Genomic DNA, 18,895 nt, shown 5'->3' with positions numbered 1-18,895 from the left:
GACAGAAATGGGAGGGAGCACTTTACTCTTCCAGTTTGGTCTCCACTTAGTATCACGGGTGGAGAGAAAGGTCCCAGTATCAAGTTTGGAGGCCAGTAACCTTATAGAAGTCTGGACACCATGAGTGGGATAAAGGAGGTGGATAGCAATTATTGTCTTTGACCACTTACAGGAGTTGTGAGTTAGACAGGCCATCTTAAGAAGGGCAGTATTAAGCTCCACTGAGTAGTTGTAGTGTGAAATTAGTACTGCAAGATGTCACCAGCCCTAAGTTTAGAGACCACACACTGGAAAGGCACTTGCAGGGGGCTAGTTTTATCCCAGAGAAGCTTTGACTTGATTATGCCTTCACAATTTCTATCTCCTAAGAGTTTTGGTGCCTAAACCTTTGTAAACTACATGACCATTGCTAAACCTCTGATGCTCCTACTACCTCACCATTTGTTGTACTAAGGACCTATCTTTGCAACTGTTCAAAAAATCACCTTATGTTTAAGAACCTTTCATCCGCAACTTTTCAAAAGCCCAGCTGAGAGAGCAGGTCACAATGTAATAGTGTTCTACTGGTTGGCGGCTATTGAACCCCCTTCTACTCTATCATTGGCATTGGCGCCCTCAAATTGCTTCCATTCTCTTTCATGTTTCCAAACTAATTTCAATAAAACCCGGTGTATTTAGGTAAAGTTCCATGTTATGTTACAAACAATGTGCGCACTTTCATAATCCCCGACAACGTAAGAGAAACATCGGTCGTCATTATTGTCTATTGAACCATTTACCCATTAATCTGTGTTAACTTCCCACCAAATCGCTCTTTATTTACTGATGGTTTGGGCTTTCAGAATAGCTCAGTGAGATGCTTCCTACACACACAGCCGCAGAGAGCTATAGGGATGTATTTATAGCAGGGCGGTGAATATAATCCTGACAGATCAGATGTAGCTCTGCTGCTGCTGCTCAAATGAATCAGAACATTCAGTACCGAGGTTTTAATTGTTTTCAAATTGGGAATTTCGAAAAGACTTTCTGGGACAAACAAACTGTACATCTGCTCCCTTTCCAACATACAGTTACAGTATATATAGTCAATGGAGTACACAAATATACACACGCGCACAGTTAGGGGTGAAAACCAGGAAAGCGGTAGGTGGGACTATTTTAGGGTCTGTGATTTGGCTTCTCTTGTGTTAACCTTAAAGGGATTCTGTCATGGAAAAAAAAAATTTCAAAATGAATCAGTTAATAGTGCTGCTCCAGCAGAATTCTGCACTGAAATCCATTTCTCAAAAGAGCAAACAGATTTTTTTATATTCAATTTTAAAATCTGACAGGGGGCTAGACATTTTGTCAATTTCCCAGCTGCCCCTGGTCATGTGACTTGTGCCTGCACTTTAGGAGAGAAATGCTTTCTGGCAGGCTGCTGTTTCTCCTTCTCAATGTAACTGAATGTGTCTCAGTGAGACATGGGATTTTACTATTGAGTGTTGTTCTTAGATCTACCAGGCAGCTGTTTTCTTGTGTTAGGGAGCTGTTATCTGGTTACCTTCCCATTGTTCTTTTGTTTGGCTGCTGGGGGGGGGGAAAGGGGAGGGGGTTGATATCACTCCAACTTGCAGTAAAAAGTGATTGAAGTTTATCAGAGCACAAGTCACATGACTTGGGGCAGCTGGGAAATTGACAAAATGTCTAGCCCCATGTCAGATTTCAAAATTGAATATAAAAAAATCTGTTTGCTCTTTTGAGAAATGGATTTCAGTGCAGAATTCTGCTGGAGCAGCACTATTAACTGATTCATTTTGAAAAAATAGTATCCCTTTAAGTCTATAGTAGGCAGCCATACTGTCCCTTTCCAGCAACTTTTGAGCATTTTCTGTTGGATTAAGCGCTGATCCTTTCATGAGTTACTGTCACAAATGAAACACGAGGGGTCATTTACAATTCAAGATGCAGTGTGGAAAGTACAAAAAAAAAGGCAGCACTGAGTCATTGTTTTACTATTCACCAACATCGGTCTGGGGGTCCGTGGCCCCTACACCCCCTGGTCTCCCACCCCAGCTGCAACTCCCCTCCACCAGCCTCCAATCTCCTGTGCACCTCGTTTTTTCTTCTTGACGTGAAACGATCAGAGACAGCAGGGGAGGTCAGGGTGTGGGTCTGGTTGGTGGGGAGCGCTTCTGGGTTCACCAGGTTTTTTTTCCTGGAGTCTGCAATGCAGTTTTGGGCTCCAGTTCTTAAGAAGGATATAATTGAGATGGAAAGATTGCAGAGACATGCAGCTAAACTGGTTGAGAATTAAACTATGAGGACAGATTATGAAGTACTATTAAAAGCCCCTTAATGCTTTTAATATGGATGTATTCTTTCATATGCAAAATATCCAGGGCTACAGTTGTATGTGTGTATACATGTATATATACCTATATTTATATATATATATATTTTTTTTTATTCCCTCAAGTGCCATAGGTTGATACTTGGGGTTGATCCTTGATGGACAGTTGCCTCTCTCCTTCCCAAATGAACTAGCAATTACCCATTCATTACAGAATTCACAAATAAAGAATTTAAATTACAGAAGATAAATAAAACATTCATGAATTAAACAGATAGACTTGGCAACAGGGGGAGGCAGTCTCTGTGATTTGGAAGATCATGTTCAGGGATAGGATTGCCACCTGTCTGTTTTTTACCTTGACAGCCTGGTTTTTGGGTTGTCTGGATCAAAACTGTCTGGTTTTTAAAATTAAGAAACCTGGGCAGGATTTCCTTAGATTGACACAACGATCTGCAACCAATAGCAAATTGCACAGGCTTAACTATAGAGGAAGCAGACTCTGTGGCTGCAGGGGGCCCGGTAGGTATATGGGACCCTAATTCATATACCATTTAAATAAAACTTTGTAAAACAGGTCAATCTCTATCCTGAAAAATAATTTGCTATGGGGCCTAATAATATCTAGTTACACCACTGGCAGATCGCCAAATCATCGCCCATCCATCCGACGTCACACACCCCCTGACATCACAAATATACCCTGGTGACATCAACGCCCTCCTCCCCCGCTCAGTTTTTCTCAAGCCGAAAAGTGGAAACCCTAGTCAGGGAGGTATGTGGTTGCTACCATGGTGCAAGAGGCAGCAATGTTCTAAAATGCTATCTTATACCAAGGCCTCTTTTATAAATATACCCCCATGTTGGAGCTTCTGACTGCTCACCAACTATCTCATGCTGCTACAGGGATTACATGTAGGATCGAACCCTCCTCTAACCAATCCTCATTTGTTGGGTTCCTTCTCCCTGACTTCATTAGCGCTTAGTCTTCACCAGAACCTTCTCATGGCAGGCCCTGGGCACAAGTCTATTATTCTCTTTAAAATGATCCATGAAAAAACTGTTGACTCACCCCCTCCCTTTAATAAACTTTAGGGGACTCATCTGACCAGTGACGTAACTATAGAGGAAGCAGATGCCATGAAGTGGGGGGCATGGGGCCAAGGTTGAGGGGTCCGCTTCCTCTGAAGTTCTAAAGTGCCTTTGGACAGGAACTCTGGGGAGGGAGGATTCAGGAAACCACCAGAACGGACTGATGGGGGGGGGGCAGAAGAGGAGGAAGTAAACTGGCAGTGGGTGGGGAGTAGGCGGCCAGGGGGTGATTAGGGATTGCCATACAGATTTCTTTGTAGGGGGTCTGGCTTCCACCAGTTACACCACTGCATCTGACGTAGCTGTATGCATGGGAGTCTACCCACCCATGGAGCATGAGATCAGCTGGTGGAACTACACTGGCTCTTCACCCTCTCATACAACTTAGCCACCCTCTTCTCTTAAGGGGCACTAACAATGTATAATATGGATGGGTACTTACTAATCCCTATACCACCAAATGACACATCCAAATTAATGTGTAAGTGGGAACAGCCTATTTTTGGGACAGACAGACATTTGTAATGGGCAATTTCTAAAAGTCAAATAAAGACAGTTAAATGAGCATATTGTATAACAGCGCACAAACGGGGGAGGGGTGTATGATACAATGGCACGAGCACAAATGGCAAACATTGATTCTATCTGCATGTTGCAGATCTGCCATATGTCAGGTGCAGCTCTTCCATCTGATTCTTCTGGCTGGGTTGTTATGGAACCCTGTGTATGCTGGAAGCCATGTCTTCCAAATTGGAGTAAGGTACAACACAGCCACAACTGCACTATACGTGGGTAGGAAAAGCAGTTTCATAGGAACCAGTTTGGAAACAATTACTGAGTATTTACTATGTAAGAGCTGCTACTTATGACTCTGTTGTTGCAGCTGCAATTTCTGTGCCCCCCCCTTATTTCTCGAAAATGATGCATTTATGGCATGCATGCCGAGTTATTACTGCCCTAGCGATTTTATGATTCCCGTGCCATGCAGCAATAATTGGTTTTGGCCTGACCGAGGAAAGTGCTAGGCGAATCCTCTCTATGTATCACAGTATTATTGTACTGCTTTACAATTGCTTCAGATGGAATACAGTTAAATTCCATTCTGTTAAAGGCACTCAACAATACACTGTATCTCTGAGATGGAAAAATCTTCAGCAATGTCGAAGGCAGCCTAAATCTCACTGGCTAATGGTCCGCAAAGAATGCCGGCTTATTGCCTAATGAGCTTCTTACATCGGATGGGAACACAAACAGGAATAAAGAGAAAAACAATGACAAAGCCTAACTCTTTGTCTAAATGTCAGGGCTGTTTTGGGAGTTCTTAGAGAGGGTCTATTGCCTGGATACCAGAACCTCATATTGTCCTAAATAACCCTTATGATAATGAATACACATATCATCTAGACTCCTCTAGCTAATCCTCATTTATTGGGTTTCTTCTCCCTGATTTCCTCTGTTGTCTCCTCTTAGTGGTGTGGTTGTGGGTCGATTATTGAGCAACCAACATCTTTCTTTCTCAAAAATTCCACTTTTTTCAAGTGAGGCACATTTCTCTACCTATAACTGGCTCAATAGAGAGGCACTCAATGAGGTTAGTTCATCAGCAGATAGGAGAACATCACATCAAGCAAAAACCCTATGGCCTCCCCAGCTGATATCTGATTTGGGCTTAGCCAGGGTTTAACTGAGATGGGTGGAGACTGAATTGGGTCCATGTTAAATATTTTCCTCTAATAAGTATGAAAATGTCCATCTCCTCCCTATGATCCAATAATTGGACTAGATTTCAATTGGGCCCATCAACAGGTTGACCCAATAAGGGATACTTCCACACTTGAGGGGATCTTCCATTGTACGGGCAGCTTTAGGGAATCAGTATAGTAGTTTTAAATATACACACGTTCTGTACACAGAGGAAAATCTTCTGAACATACAATAAGTTCAGCCCCCACACTAAATGAACTGAAGATAAACTTTATTTCCAAAGCTTTATTTCCCCTATAACAGAGCACTATGAGTTTCAGCCTTAGCATTGCAATTAAAAGAGAAAACCAACATTGCAGAGTAGATATTAGCATGCGCTCGGGCTCTCGCTGGTACCATAATGATCCCTGAATCACGGAGACAGATGAACACAGGAATCTCAACGCCAATACCATTACACAGCACAGCAATAATGGATGTTCCACTGCAGCAGAGACGGACTTGTTTCACGGAGCTTTATTATGCACCAACGAGAGAAATGTTCACCATATAAATGTGCATATATTTATATCTGCGAATATTCCCCTGCTAAGTACAAGTAGGGGGGCTGATGTACGATATGATACAAAACAGAAGGATTCTTGGGAAGGAAAACCAGTGTAACTCAGTTAGGCTAAAGCATATGCAGGATGGCTGGTGATCAGAACCCCAACTAAAGACCGATGTTGCCCTTATTGGGGTTCATCAGTGAAGTGCATGGTTTTCTAATTCACTCATGATAGATTCAGAAAGTGGATCCAAAAGTAAAGGATTCCGCCCAAGGAATCCCCCTCCTATTGTGAACCTCTAGTGCTTCATACACTTATAACACAATAAGGGGGAGATTTGGGAACCAAGTTTTTAGGCCCTTAAAAAAGCCTGAAAGTTGACCCATGGACTTGCATAACTCATGTTTCCCATGCCTCACCTCATTTCCCATTTGAAGCTCCAACCTTTGACCAAAGCCCACTTCAGCTATAGAGTATGGATGTTAGAAAATATCAGTGTATCCGTCATTCAATCATAGTTTCAAGAATATCTAGGGAAGAAAATATATTTAACCCAAATCTCGACCTAACTGACCTTCAAGGTGCATCTAACAGAGAAAATGGCCATTCTCTCCAAGGGGGAAAATTCGCTAAAGCGCAAAGCAGCTAACACTAGCACAAATTCGCTGATTTACTAACGGGTCCTGGTGTAAATTTGCTAGTGAAGTGGACCTACTTTAGCACTACACCCTTATTCCAGGCGAAACTGCGCTATGGCGAAGGGACGTAACTACATTTATTCACTAACTTGCGCATTTTACTGAACGTTACCTCTTGCCCAAGACTTACCTTCACCACCTCAGACCAGGCGAAGTGCAATAGAGTAAATAGGGCTTGCTTCAGAAAAAGTTGTCATTTTTTCTAAGTCCCAAAAAACGCTGGCGTCTTTTACTTTTTTAAGGGTGATAGGGTGAAAAAGATCGTACATTTTTTTGGGGGTACCCTCCTTCCCCCCCTACATTTCCTAACATATGGCACCTAAACTATACAGTGGGCACATGTATAGGGAAATATAACAACTCTATTTTATTTTATGAAGCTTTCGCAGGCTTGTGTAGTGTAATGTATTTGCTGCTTCATATACGTCCATTGTACTTTAACTTGGCGTCGTATGCAAATTAGTCATCGCTAGCGTAACTTCGCTTTGCTTGATGAATTAACGCTAGCGCAAATTCGCTACCTTTCACCTCCCTGAGCACAACTTCGGATTGTAGTGAATTAGCTGCGCCCTAACGAAACTTCGCCTGGCATAGTGCGGCAAAGCCAACGCTGGCGCAACTTCGAAGGTAAGTAAATTTGCCCCCAAGTCTCATCCTTCAGCCTGAGCTTCCCTGCAACCCCACCAAGATCCCCCTAAGTGCCAGTTCCACTGTTTGCGAATTACAGCTCTGTAACATATAGTTAAAGGCTGCTCATAAAGTGTAGCTAGAATCCTCAATCGCACACATATTTCACATAGGAGCCACGCAGGCGGCTAAATGCTGTCAACTCCTCATTTTCCTGATCCATTTACCTCTTTGTGTTCCTATAAAGGTTCTTATTCTCATCCGAGAGTTTGAGCACTCCTCTCTGGAGAATCTTCTCTTTTTGTCACCAGAATAATAGAGCACAGCCCCGAGGGCATTTTATTTTTTTGTTTAGCGATGTTAAAGTCGAAGGGGGTTGTAGGAGCAGGGAGTAAAGCAGGCATAGAATAGAGTTCTGTATAAATACCTCTAGCAAGAAGTGCCTGGGCTGATAAATGAGAGGAAATTTGATGGAAAGCACCATAATGTATGAGCCCAATAAATATGGCAGCTATGAGATATGTCACAATTTCACAATTTTTCTATATTTTCTTATTTTCAATTCTGAGTCTGTAAAAAAAAAACACTATTATAGGGGAACACCACATAAAAAAAACACTATAGACCTCACTTACGACTGCAACCATGGGTGCATTGGGCATTGCCCAAATGGATGCCATTCATGTTGCCCCCTGTGCTAAATTGTGCATGATAGAGCTGGAGCTACCGCCACCTACAACCTTGGGGGTAATTCTAGGGTTCACCCAGTAGCCAAAATCAATAGGTACAGCAGACTTGCACCTACAGAATCACATCCAGCCAATATGATGGCATCCTAACTTCCCATTATACATACATTACACATTTTCAGTGGTTTTTAAGGGGTGGTTTACCTTTACATTAACATTTAGTAGGTTATTGAATGACCAGTTCTATGCAACTTTGCAATTGGTCTTCATTTTTTAATTTTCATAGTTTTTGAATTATTTGCCTTCTTCAGACTCTTTCCAGCTTTCAAATGGAGGGGGGGTCACCGACCCCATCTAAAAAGCAAATGATCTGTAAGGCTACAAATGTATTGTTATTGTTACTTTTTATTACTCGTCTTTCTATTCAGGCCTCTCCTATTCATGCTCCAGTCTCTTATTCAAATCAATGCATGGTTGCTAGGGGAATTTGGACCCTTTCAGCAAACCTGAAAGCTGCTGAAAAGCTAAATAACTCAAAAAACACAAATAATAAAAAATGAAAACCAATTGCAAATTGTCTCTCGACCTCATACTGTTTAAATGTCCATCATGGAACTCTACATTACAGAAAGACTCCTGATCCAGAAAACTCCAGGTCTCAAGGATTTTGGATAATAGATCCTATACCTGTATATAGATAGATAATCTCATTGTCTGATGCATTAAGATGGCAGTGATTGTCGGGACCCTAGTAACCAGATGGCTGAAAGTGCAAACAGTAGAGCTGCTGAATAAAAGGCTAAATAACTAAAAAACCAATTGAAAATTGTCTCCGAGTATTGCCGCTGTTTTCCAAATACATAAAACAGTCACAGTAAGCTGCCAAGTAATGATTCGCTCATTATTGATCTTGTCTAGAAAAGATATGGCAGAAATATTCTCATCAGACCGTCATATTTCCAAACAAGGAGACAGGGTTTAGCACCTTCCGATCGTTTCTGCTTCAACGAGATGTAGATGAAGACTAACAGCTCGACCCAAACTGCCAATTTTCTGCTTTCTGCTTAAAATGATTGATTCTATGAACCCTCCATGGAATTGCTACTAGGAAGTTCACGTTTCAGTCTGCAAATCAGGTTTGGAATCTTTTGTGACGCGTTGGGTACTGGACTAAATCCCAAAATAATGGGTTTGCTCTATCACATAAGGTACTAACACAGGCGCTCCATTGACAGTTGCAGTTACCAATAGCAACCAATTAACAATGCCTTTTCATCAAATGCTCTAATACCTTAATTTGGGAATATTTAAATCTCCTTTTCAGCCATTGAAGTGCTCAGGTATCTGACCGGGTATCTATATAGAGATAAACGCTTGGCCTATTTATTTATACACAGAGCAAAGGAAAGAAATAGCAAAGAGTTCACACTATGTGTTAAACAGTTTGGCCTTGTTTCTGGAATGCGAGTAAATCTGCCGGAAGTAATGCCCCCGTGCTATTTCATTAGCTAATTGCCTTTTATGGCTGATGTGTTCCTTGCTGGCTACCCATAACCCACTTCCCAGCTGCGGCTGACATTCTATACAGTTGTATTGTTTGTTTGTTACACGGCCTGTACGGATTATTAAACATGTTTAGATGAAGCTATAGGAAACTGCCAAAATGATTACAGGCTAATTAATAAGAGATTAGAGGTTGGTGACTATGAGCTTCTGGGAACTAGGTGGTAAACCTTAAAAACCTTCGGGAAAACAATGCTAACCTTAAAGGGGTTGTTCACCTTTGAATTAACTTTTAGTATGATGTAGAGAGTGATATTCTGAGACAATTTGTAATTGGTTTTCATTTTTTATCATTTGGGGTTTTTGAGTTATTTAGCTTTTTATTCAGCAGCTCACTGATCGCTAGGGTCCATATTTCCTTACAACCATGCATTGATTTGAATACGAAAGTGGAATATGAATAGGAGAGGACCTGAATAGAAAGATGAAAAATATATATCACCCATGTATTATAAAGGATAATCTACCCCTACTGTAAATGATAAGGATATTAGAAGTCACTGAGGGGTTATGTAACCATATAAAGACACAAGGCTGCAGGCTGAGTTATACAGGGAACTCTGAGTATCACTTATGTATTATAAGGGATAATGTACCCCCTACTGTAAATGATAAGGATATTAGAAGTCACTGAGGGGTTGTTCTGTGACCATATAAAGGCACAAGGCTGCAGGGTGAGTTATACAGGGAACTCTGAGTATCACTCATGTATTATAAGGGATAATGTACCCCCTACTGTAAATGATAAGGATATCAGAAGTCACTGAGGGGTTCTGTGACCATATAAAGGCACAAGGCTGCAGGCTGAGTTATACAGGGAACTTTGAGTATCACTCATGTATTATAAGGGATAATGTACCCCCTACTGTAAATGATAAGGATATTAGAAGTCACTGAGGGGTTCTGTGACCATATAAAGGCACAAGGCTGCAGGCTGAGTTATACAGGGAACTCTGAGTATCACTCATGTATTATAAGGGATAATGTACCCCCTACTGTAAATGATAAGGATATTAGAAGTCACTGAGGGGTTCTGTGACCATATAAAGGCACAAGGCTGCAGGCTGAGTTATACAGGGAACTCTGAGTATCACTCATGTATTATAAGGGATAATGTACCCCCTACTGTAAATGATAAGGATATTAGAAGTCACTGAGGGGTTCTGTGACCATATAAAGGCACAAGGCTGCAGGCTGTTGGACTTGACTATGTTAGTTTTCATTGGCACTATAACCAAGGAATACCCACATTGGATGTCATTGCTGAGTAGTGAAGTGGAGTAAGTGCTGACATTCCTACTCATATTGTCCCTGCTATTTCCTGCTCATCGGTTGCAGTAATGGCTTTATCCCAGCACTGAGCTGTTTAGATGAATAATGATATCATTGCTCTTCAGTGGCATTGCTATTATCACAATCTGTTTGCTGCAGGCAAATAACGCTTAAACCTTTGTTGCTCGACGTCTAGGGAAACAGAATGTTCACAAACAACTGAAAGGAGCCCTCAACTAAATGGCCAAGCCCCCCAGCAGAGGCCAAGGACAGTTTATCTTATTGTGTAACTGAGGCCTGTGTGTAAAATGGGGTTACAATGGGGTTACAAGGCCTGAACGTCCCATCTTGGACTGTGGAACAGAGGATCCTATCTTGCACCCCAATGTCCCAGCATGCCTTCTGTCCTCTGCTACAAATGCTTTGTATAAAACAATTTTATTATATATTAGGTCTAAATTGTTAAAAGGCCACTAAACATTCTTTTCTTATCTCAATGCTGATTCCACCATTATTACCTTTCCTTTGACCCCTCAACCCCCTTAAAAGAAGCCATGGAAGATGTTTTAGTGTTACTGGGTATGGCCAGTGGGTAAACAGGAGAAAATCAAGCAAAATGTCAGGAGCAGCTGCTTCTATTTGCTGATAATAATACAGATATTTTGTTCTAAAGAACACCCTGCAAGAACATATTAAAGTCTTTCCCCCTAATCCTTTCTTTATTTGCCTGCACTTATCATCATCGCTGTATATTACCTAAACTGAGAACCTTTGTGAATGTACATAAATACAGTCATTAATTGCACAGTCGTAGGTAAATGATGTTTACTAAAACATGACAGTTACATGCTCTGCACTGGGAATGCACCCCCTCAGGATATTCCTGCTGCAAGAGTGAGCCCTTGGGAAAAGCTGTTGGAATGCACACGGCATCTACATGTTTATTGCATGACAAGTGCCCGTGTGTGTGTTTTACAGTCTGAACTTTAAACACTGTGGGGAAATGTTGCTGCATTATCCTGCACCTTCTTACGGTTCAGTAAATAATTCATTGTGTAGAGAAGGAGCGCGGGGATTGTAAGCTTCAGCTTCTCTGCAGTGCAACATTAACACTGAGCAGCCCCAGCTTTAATGATGCCATTTATCAAAGTTTCTGATTCTGCCGAGGGCCCTGATTTCCTTCAAGAGTAATTAATAAAGAACGCCTAACACTATCATTATACAGTCATTCCTGCTATGTCCTGGGAGTTGAGACCATCACTGCAAGTCTGTAGGGAATGCAGGTAAGGGTGGTGGTCCTGACCTCTATAGAACACCATAGAAAGGTATGGGGATGACAGATTGAGGCCCTTCAGTTGGTGTTAAGGTACAACTCCCAGCACCTGTTAACAGCTGCAGACTTCAAAAAGAACTTTATATCAAACGCAGGACTTTGGAAAGTTTTTTTTTATTTCCCATAGACCACTTTGTCCATCGGCTGAGATCAAGGGGATCAATTACAAATCAGGGCCACAAGATCAAGGATATGGGGGATCAGCCACCTTTTGAGGTCATAGGCCTTGTTTATATAGGTTAGGCACAAGTTCTAGGCATGGCAATGGGTGCAAAATGTAGCCCTTTAGAGCCCTATTAACAATTGCCTACCCATACTGCAGTCAAGGTGCACTCTTCCGAGTTCCTGCTGCTCCTTGCACCCACAGATGCACTTCAATATCAAGCTGGTAAGGTGAGGCATGTGGATGAACTATTCAGTATTGGAGTAACCCCCTATACGGAAAACCTCATATTCATGGGTGGGCCTAGACCGTGGGGTCTGCTGTATTGTAGTACCCCTACCAAACCCCCATGTTACCTTTTACACAGTGGTGCAGTATGAGCCAGGAGTGGGGGCAGTGGAGGAGGACCCCTCAGAAGATTTTGCGGGGGGGCCCAGTGCGCCCAAGTTATGCTACTGCTAAACACATGATCTTACTCTTCACTATTGGCTATTCAGAATCAATTGCAGGGGTCTACTGGGAAAAAGTGCACTGAACACTGTAGAGACGTAATATAAAACTACTGGTGACAAACTTTTAAAACAAATAATATTGTTTAGGTTATAAACAACCAGTAAACCCCCGATTCTCTAAAGAATCGTTAATGAAAGAATGGTAACAACAGTGAGGCAGCAAAATGCGATGGGTGCTGATTCACTCGGCATCCCCAGGCAGCAACTGGCGACGCTAATTTGTGGGGATGTAGAGTGAATCTGTGCCTATTGCTTGTTATTACCTATCTGCTATTAGAATTCTTAAATTTTGAGTTTATTGGTAGTAAAGTGTTACTGAAAAATTTCTTTATAAACAACATTTTTTGTGAAAATGTTCTCCTGTCCTTGAATGAGTTCTCCCTGGTGAGCTGTACTTAAAATCTTGACTTTAACATCAGATGAACGCTGCACTCTTGAAAATGCAACATAAAGTTGACCATGACCAAACACAGGCTCAGATAGGTAAATGCCGACTTTATCCAATGTTTGTCCTTGTGATTTGTTGATTGTCATGGCAAATGCAGCCTTAATGGGGAATTGTCGTCGTTTAAGTTTAAAAGGTAATTCCTGGTCAGAACTGGTAAGGTCAATTCTGGGAATCAAAACAGTATCACCGCTATGGGATCCTGTAAGCACTTCTGCCTTGATAACATTTTGTCTCATGCTCTTCACAACCAACCGTGTACCGTTACATAAACCTTGCTTAGTGTTAGGGTAGGGGCACACGGCGCGATTTCGCCGCGATTCTGCGCTGGGCGAGTTGTCGCTGCGTTTTTTAAGCCGAAATAGCTTTGCTAACTTTGGCGCTGGCGTCAATGCAAATCGCGGCGAAATCGCTGCGCTAATTCACACGCGGCGATTCTTTTTCTACTGTCGCCCGGAAACGCTCAGCGAGGCAACTTCGGACGACAATAGAAAACGAATCGCCGCGTGTGAATTAGCGCAGCGATTTCGCCGCGATTTGCATTGACGCCAGCGCCAAAGTTAGCAAAGCTATTTCGGCTTAAAAAACGCAGCGACAACTCGCTTAGCGCAGAATCGCGGCGAAATCGCGCCGTGTGCCCCTACCCTTAAGGTTTCTTAACAGCATGACTATTGTTCCTACTTTGAGTATAAGATTGTGTTGTGGTAATCCAGCATTGTTGATAGTGTTTAAATATTCTAATGGGAAGTTAAGTTTCTCACTTTCGTCTTCAGAATCAATACAGTCAGTACTCAGAAAGACACAGCTTTGTCCAGGAAGTAATGCAATCACTTGGTTGTTTATCATGTCAACATCAATATTTTTTGGAGATAATATAGCCCGTTTTGCTAAAAATGGCCACCCACGCAGGTACGCAACCGGTTCCCCTCCTAGAGTGACGCTAGCGCCGCCATTAGACAAACTTGCAAAGGAGTAGCAAGATGGCCGACGCTTATACAGACTTTAGTGGGCGGATGACAAACTCGCAGAGGAGTAGCAAGATGGCCGACGCTTATACAGACTTTAGTGGGCGGATTTGGCAGTGGGCGGATGACAAAGTCGCAGAGGAGTAGCAAGATGGCCGACGCTTATACAGACTTTCGTGCAGGTACGCAACCGGTTCCCCTCCTAGAGTGACGCTAGCGCCGCCATTAGACAAACTTGCAAAGGAGTAGCAAGATGGCCGATGCTTATACAGACTTTAGTGGGCGGATGACAAACTCGCAGAGGAGTAGCAAGATGGCCGACGCTTATACAGACTTTAGTGGGCGGATTTGGCAGTGGGCGGATGACAAAGTCGCAGAGGAGTAGCAAGATGGCCGACGCTTATACAGACTTTCGTGCAGGTACGCAACCGGTTCCCCTAGTGTGACGGTGAGCGCATCTGCCTCCCTAGATCCTAACCTTCCAGCGGTCGCCGCCTGAGTGAGCAGGAAAGAAGAGGCGGCGGGAGGCAGAAGGAGACGGTGAGCGCATCTGCCTCCCTAGATCCTAACCTTCCAGCGCATCTGCCTCCCCGATCCTAACCTGTTCTGATCCTAACCTTCCAGCACATCTGCTAATCGAAGGCCGCATCTATGTCTTTCGGCTGAAGTTGCGCGCGCATCTCATAGATCCTAACCGAAGTTGCGTGCGCATCTGCCTCCCCTCCACTCGGGACATAGATAGGCCTTCGGTTAGTATATAGGATACTCAGCATCCCATACCCAAAATGGCCAAGCTCAGCAACACAGAAGCCCAACACAAGGCCAAAAGCAACAAAACATGGTCTTTAGATCCATCCTGACAGCAAGATCGATCTGGAATGCTACAACACTGTTGCCTGGAGCTCTGCCAATCTGCTCAGCAAGTAGAGCACACAGCACTGGGAACCTTAGCTTTTACAAATTAGCCTGATGTTTTCTTAGGTAGAGATTTTATGTGGGCACAGCCAAAGCGAATTTGAGAAATCTGCCCTGTCTCTGTGACCAAAATATTAATACCACAAAACCCTGCAGGCTATTGTCCTCAATCTAAAACTACAGCATATACTGTATCTTCTACAACTGAATATGTACATTTCGCTCTAGCTTGTTAACCCTCTGCATGTTGCTGGTATTATCCAACTGGATTTACAGATTTTTTCTTTTTGATCACTTTCCACAGCATCATACGTATAAGCTACTGTGTATAAGTCTATAATTTAGCCCATGACAAGAGATATTCATTTTCCTGCAAGGCACCTTGTAAGTGTGGTTAACATGCAGCAATTTGTCAATGTTTAATAGCATTTTCATGGCCCTATTAGAGAGATTTTGCTTGGAGTGTAGCTTTACAATCTTAGAGCTGTATTGCAGTGCTAGAACAAGGGGTGTATAGGCTTCAGTCTGGGATCTGTCCAGGGTGCTGAACCAGTGGATAAAGAGGAGTCAAGCCGTGAATTGTACTGGTGCTGAACCGATGTGTATATAGGCTTCAAGCCATGAGCTGTCCAGAGTGCTGAACTAATGGATATACAGAATTCAAGCTGTGATCTGTAGAAGTTACTGAAAAAAGGCAAGTATAAGGGGTCATTTACGAACCCCAGGGGTTTGAAGTCGCCCCTTAGTGCTCACTTACAGTGCACAGTGTTCTTTTGTGCTGAATCAAAAATCTGGTGTTTGGTGTAGAGAGCAGTGTTAGAGTTGCAGCTCAGCCCTGTCCTTACCACTTGCAAAGGACAGGGTCCCAAATGTGGCCGGTCCCTCCCTACCTTGCACCTATGAACAATGTGGAAAGTAGAGGGCGGTAGGGGGGCAGAATGTGAACTTTAACCATGCACACTGTGCGGGGCATTGTAAAGGAGCCATGCAGGATCTAAAACATCATTTGTCCAAAGTGTTGAACTAATGGACATATAGGCCTACGATCATGGTCTGTCCAGGCTGCTGAACCAAGGGATTAACGTCATGATCTCTCCAGGGTGCTGAACCAATGGATTAAAGGCATGATCTGTCCAGGGTTCTGAACCAATGGAAATATAGGGCTAAGGTCATGATCTGTCCAGGGTGCTGAACCAAGGGAATAAAGTAATGATCTCTCCAGGGTGCTGAACCAATGGATTACCGGCATGATCTGTCCAGGGTTCTGAACCAATGGAAATATAGGCCTAAGGTCATGATCTGTCCAGGGTGCTGAACCAAGGTAATAAAGTCATGATCTGTCCAGGGTGCTGAACCAAGGTAATAAAGTAATGATCTCTCCAGGGTGCTGAACCAATGGATTAAAGGCATGATCTGTCCAGGGTTCTGAACCAATGGAAATATAGGCATAATTCATGATCTGTCCAGGGTTCTGAACCAATGGAAATATAGGCATAATTCATGATCTGTCCAGGGTGCTGAACCAAGGGAATAAAGTCATGATCTGTCCAGGATGCTGAACCAATGGTTTAAAGTCATGATCTGTCCAGGGTGCTGAACCAATGAGTATATAGATTCAAGCTGTGAACTGTCAAATGTGCTAAACAAATAGGTAAAATGGTTCCAACCTCTGTCTGTGTTTGCTTCTGTCCAGGGCGCTCAAATATGTCACGCTAGTGACTAAAACTACATAGGTCTCTTTCACTTATATTGATGCAGTGAGCATAGTGCAGTTCATCATGGCACCCACAATGCTGGCATCAAATCTGACATCACTTCACTGTACCTGGCTCTTCATGATGTGACTGGCAAAACTGCATCCGACTCATCAACATAGATGCCACTGTATGTGGAGTTTCCTTGAATATTTTTAAAGTCTGTCTGGCATTATTTGCAATTTTCGGGTGTGAGTGATGTCTGCAACTGTGCCGCAGGGTTTGATGCAGGGCATTGAGGGAATCCTGGAGCTTCTGCCTGGTCAAGAGGTGACAGTAGCTGCAGGGTTTGCACAGTTCTGCACGTCAAAAGGCGCAAGCGCATTCAATTCGGAATGGAAGGCGGTTGGGACTGATTGCAGTAAAGCACAACTATACGGAAGTATGCAGAGCACATTTGAACCTTTAATAAAAAAGTGCCTTTCATTATAGTGAAAAGTGCAAGTTGCCCACTGCATCTGGGATGTAACTGAGCCCCTTATATATTTTTAACGATGTCCATGTCTAATACACAACGTCTCATGGATAGCAAAAATAAAATAAATTGTCAGGGCTTTAAAAGTTTTTTGCATGGGCAAGTTGCTATTTTTATTGCGAATGAACTAATTAGCACTTAAATTTTAAGCCTTTATTTTTAACAACAGATTCCCCCCTGGAGTCACCATGGCGACACAGAGATGGGTATTACTTAATTATCACCTTCTCACAGCAGATGTGGCTTTTTGTTCTATCCTTTGAACTGCCTAATAATCAGCGTCGTTCCCTAATCAATGGAGGGGGGAAGGAAGAAGCCTGAAAAAAAAATGGATGCAGTTGGTCGAAAAAACGCAGTTGCCTTTGTATTGAATAGAAACTTTAAGGCTCTGCAATGCGTGCGGCTAAAGTCATCACTCGAGGTTTGTAGTGATGCCCCTTCCTCAACAGCATAGTTGTGGGAACAGCACCGAGCAACCCTCCCACAAGTTACATAATCCAACGTCGGCTGCCAGCAGACTATTGCAACCCGAGCTGTGAATCTCCAAGCCCAAATACAAAAATACACCATATCACAACATCATTATTTTTTTTAAAGCACATTATTGAAACAGTTTTGGGGATAGGGCGGCTGTATAATATCTCAGAGACAATCTGGATGTGTCTACAGATCAACAGTTAATGCCTGGTCTATTCAGATAAGCATAGGGGCTTTCATCAGATCAATAGAAACAAATGGCAATATAACTGAAGTCCCTGGTTATGTGCGTACGTCTGACACTGGGGCCTCCAGACCCCTTTGCACCCTGAAAACCAAGGAGTGTGAGAGTTGTAGTTTAGCAGTATCTATAAGACTGCATACTACACACACACACATATATCTATTATGTTCATATATTAAACACAAACAAGTGTTGAATAACACCAACAGAATTCCCACTTATGGACCCCTCTTCTGCCCAGCAGTAGATTTAAAATATATACATTTCTAGTCCAATTAATGACATACCGTGCTGCTGAATCCCCATTGCCTTGAGTACAGACCTAAAGCAGACCAGCACAATTTGATCTTTAGACCCAAAGTAAAGTATTAGTGACAGGCTGGGAGTCTTTACCTTATTTTGATGCCCTGGATCAGCCTCTCATGACGTTCTGTTGCTTTGGTGGGTAATTAGCCAGAGACCAGTTGCTCAGTAGGGTGATTGCTCAGGAGTGAAAGAGTTAAGATCAGAAGCTTGGGGCCCTCAGTGGGCTCCGATCCTCCCGCACACACATCACTGCTGCTGCTCCAGCTCCAACATTTCTCTCCCTCTCTCAAAACATTCATATATTTCTAAGCAGATGATAATTATCCAAGTACAACCAACTGTGTTGCTCTGACAAAGTCAGGGTGGGGGTGGGGGTGTTTAAACTGCCACGAGGGGAAATAAAAACGGTCAAGGAAAGAGGGAAAGTGATGAGAGCCAGGCAGGTGCAACGTCGTGAAATCCGCAGATTGAATGAATAGCACTCAATTGCACAGGAGCTGCATCTTCTTGCTGCTCAGCCTGGGAAGCAAGGGAAATAAAGCCTGGCACTTACTCTGCCACCTACTGACGAAGGATGGGATTGCAGGGGTTGAGAATCGCCTTTATAAATCCAGTAGCTGATCCATCAATCCATATGTATAGTGTTTATATGAGCATATTCTCATAACGGAACATGTTTCCATGACTTTCAATTAGCTAAGAATAAATATAAAGCTTACCCAACCCACAGCTGCAGGGGTCTGATAGTAAGATAACTGGGAAGATCACTGCGCCTAAAGGA

General features: G+C 42.9%; 1 protein-coding gene across 1 annotated transcript in view; it reads right to left on the bottom strand.

Annotated features, from left to right (window-relative positions):
- LOC108707858 (G protein-activated inward rectifier potassium channel 2) overlaps window positions 1-18,668 on the bottom strand; it is an 81,169-nt gene extending 62,501 nt beyond the window's left edge. Inside the window, exon 1 of the mRNA XM_018245894.2 lies at window positions 18,202-18,668. The gene's annotated coding sequence lies outside the window, so the exon portion shown is untranslated. The remainder of the gene's footprint in view (window positions 1-18,201) is intronic.
- Window positions 18,669-18,895: the final 227 nt, after the last annotated feature.

The sequence above is a fragment of the Xenopus laevis genome, chromosome 2L (assembly GCF_017654675.1).
Source record: "Xenopus laevis strain J_2021 chromosome 2L, Xenopus_laevis_v10.1, whole genome shotgun sequence".
In the NCBI taxonomy this organism is placed as follows: Eukaryota; Metazoa; Chordata; class Amphibia; order Anura; family Pipidae; genus Xenopus; species Xenopus laevis.
This window is presented reverse-complemented; position numbering and strand designations above follow the sequence as displayed.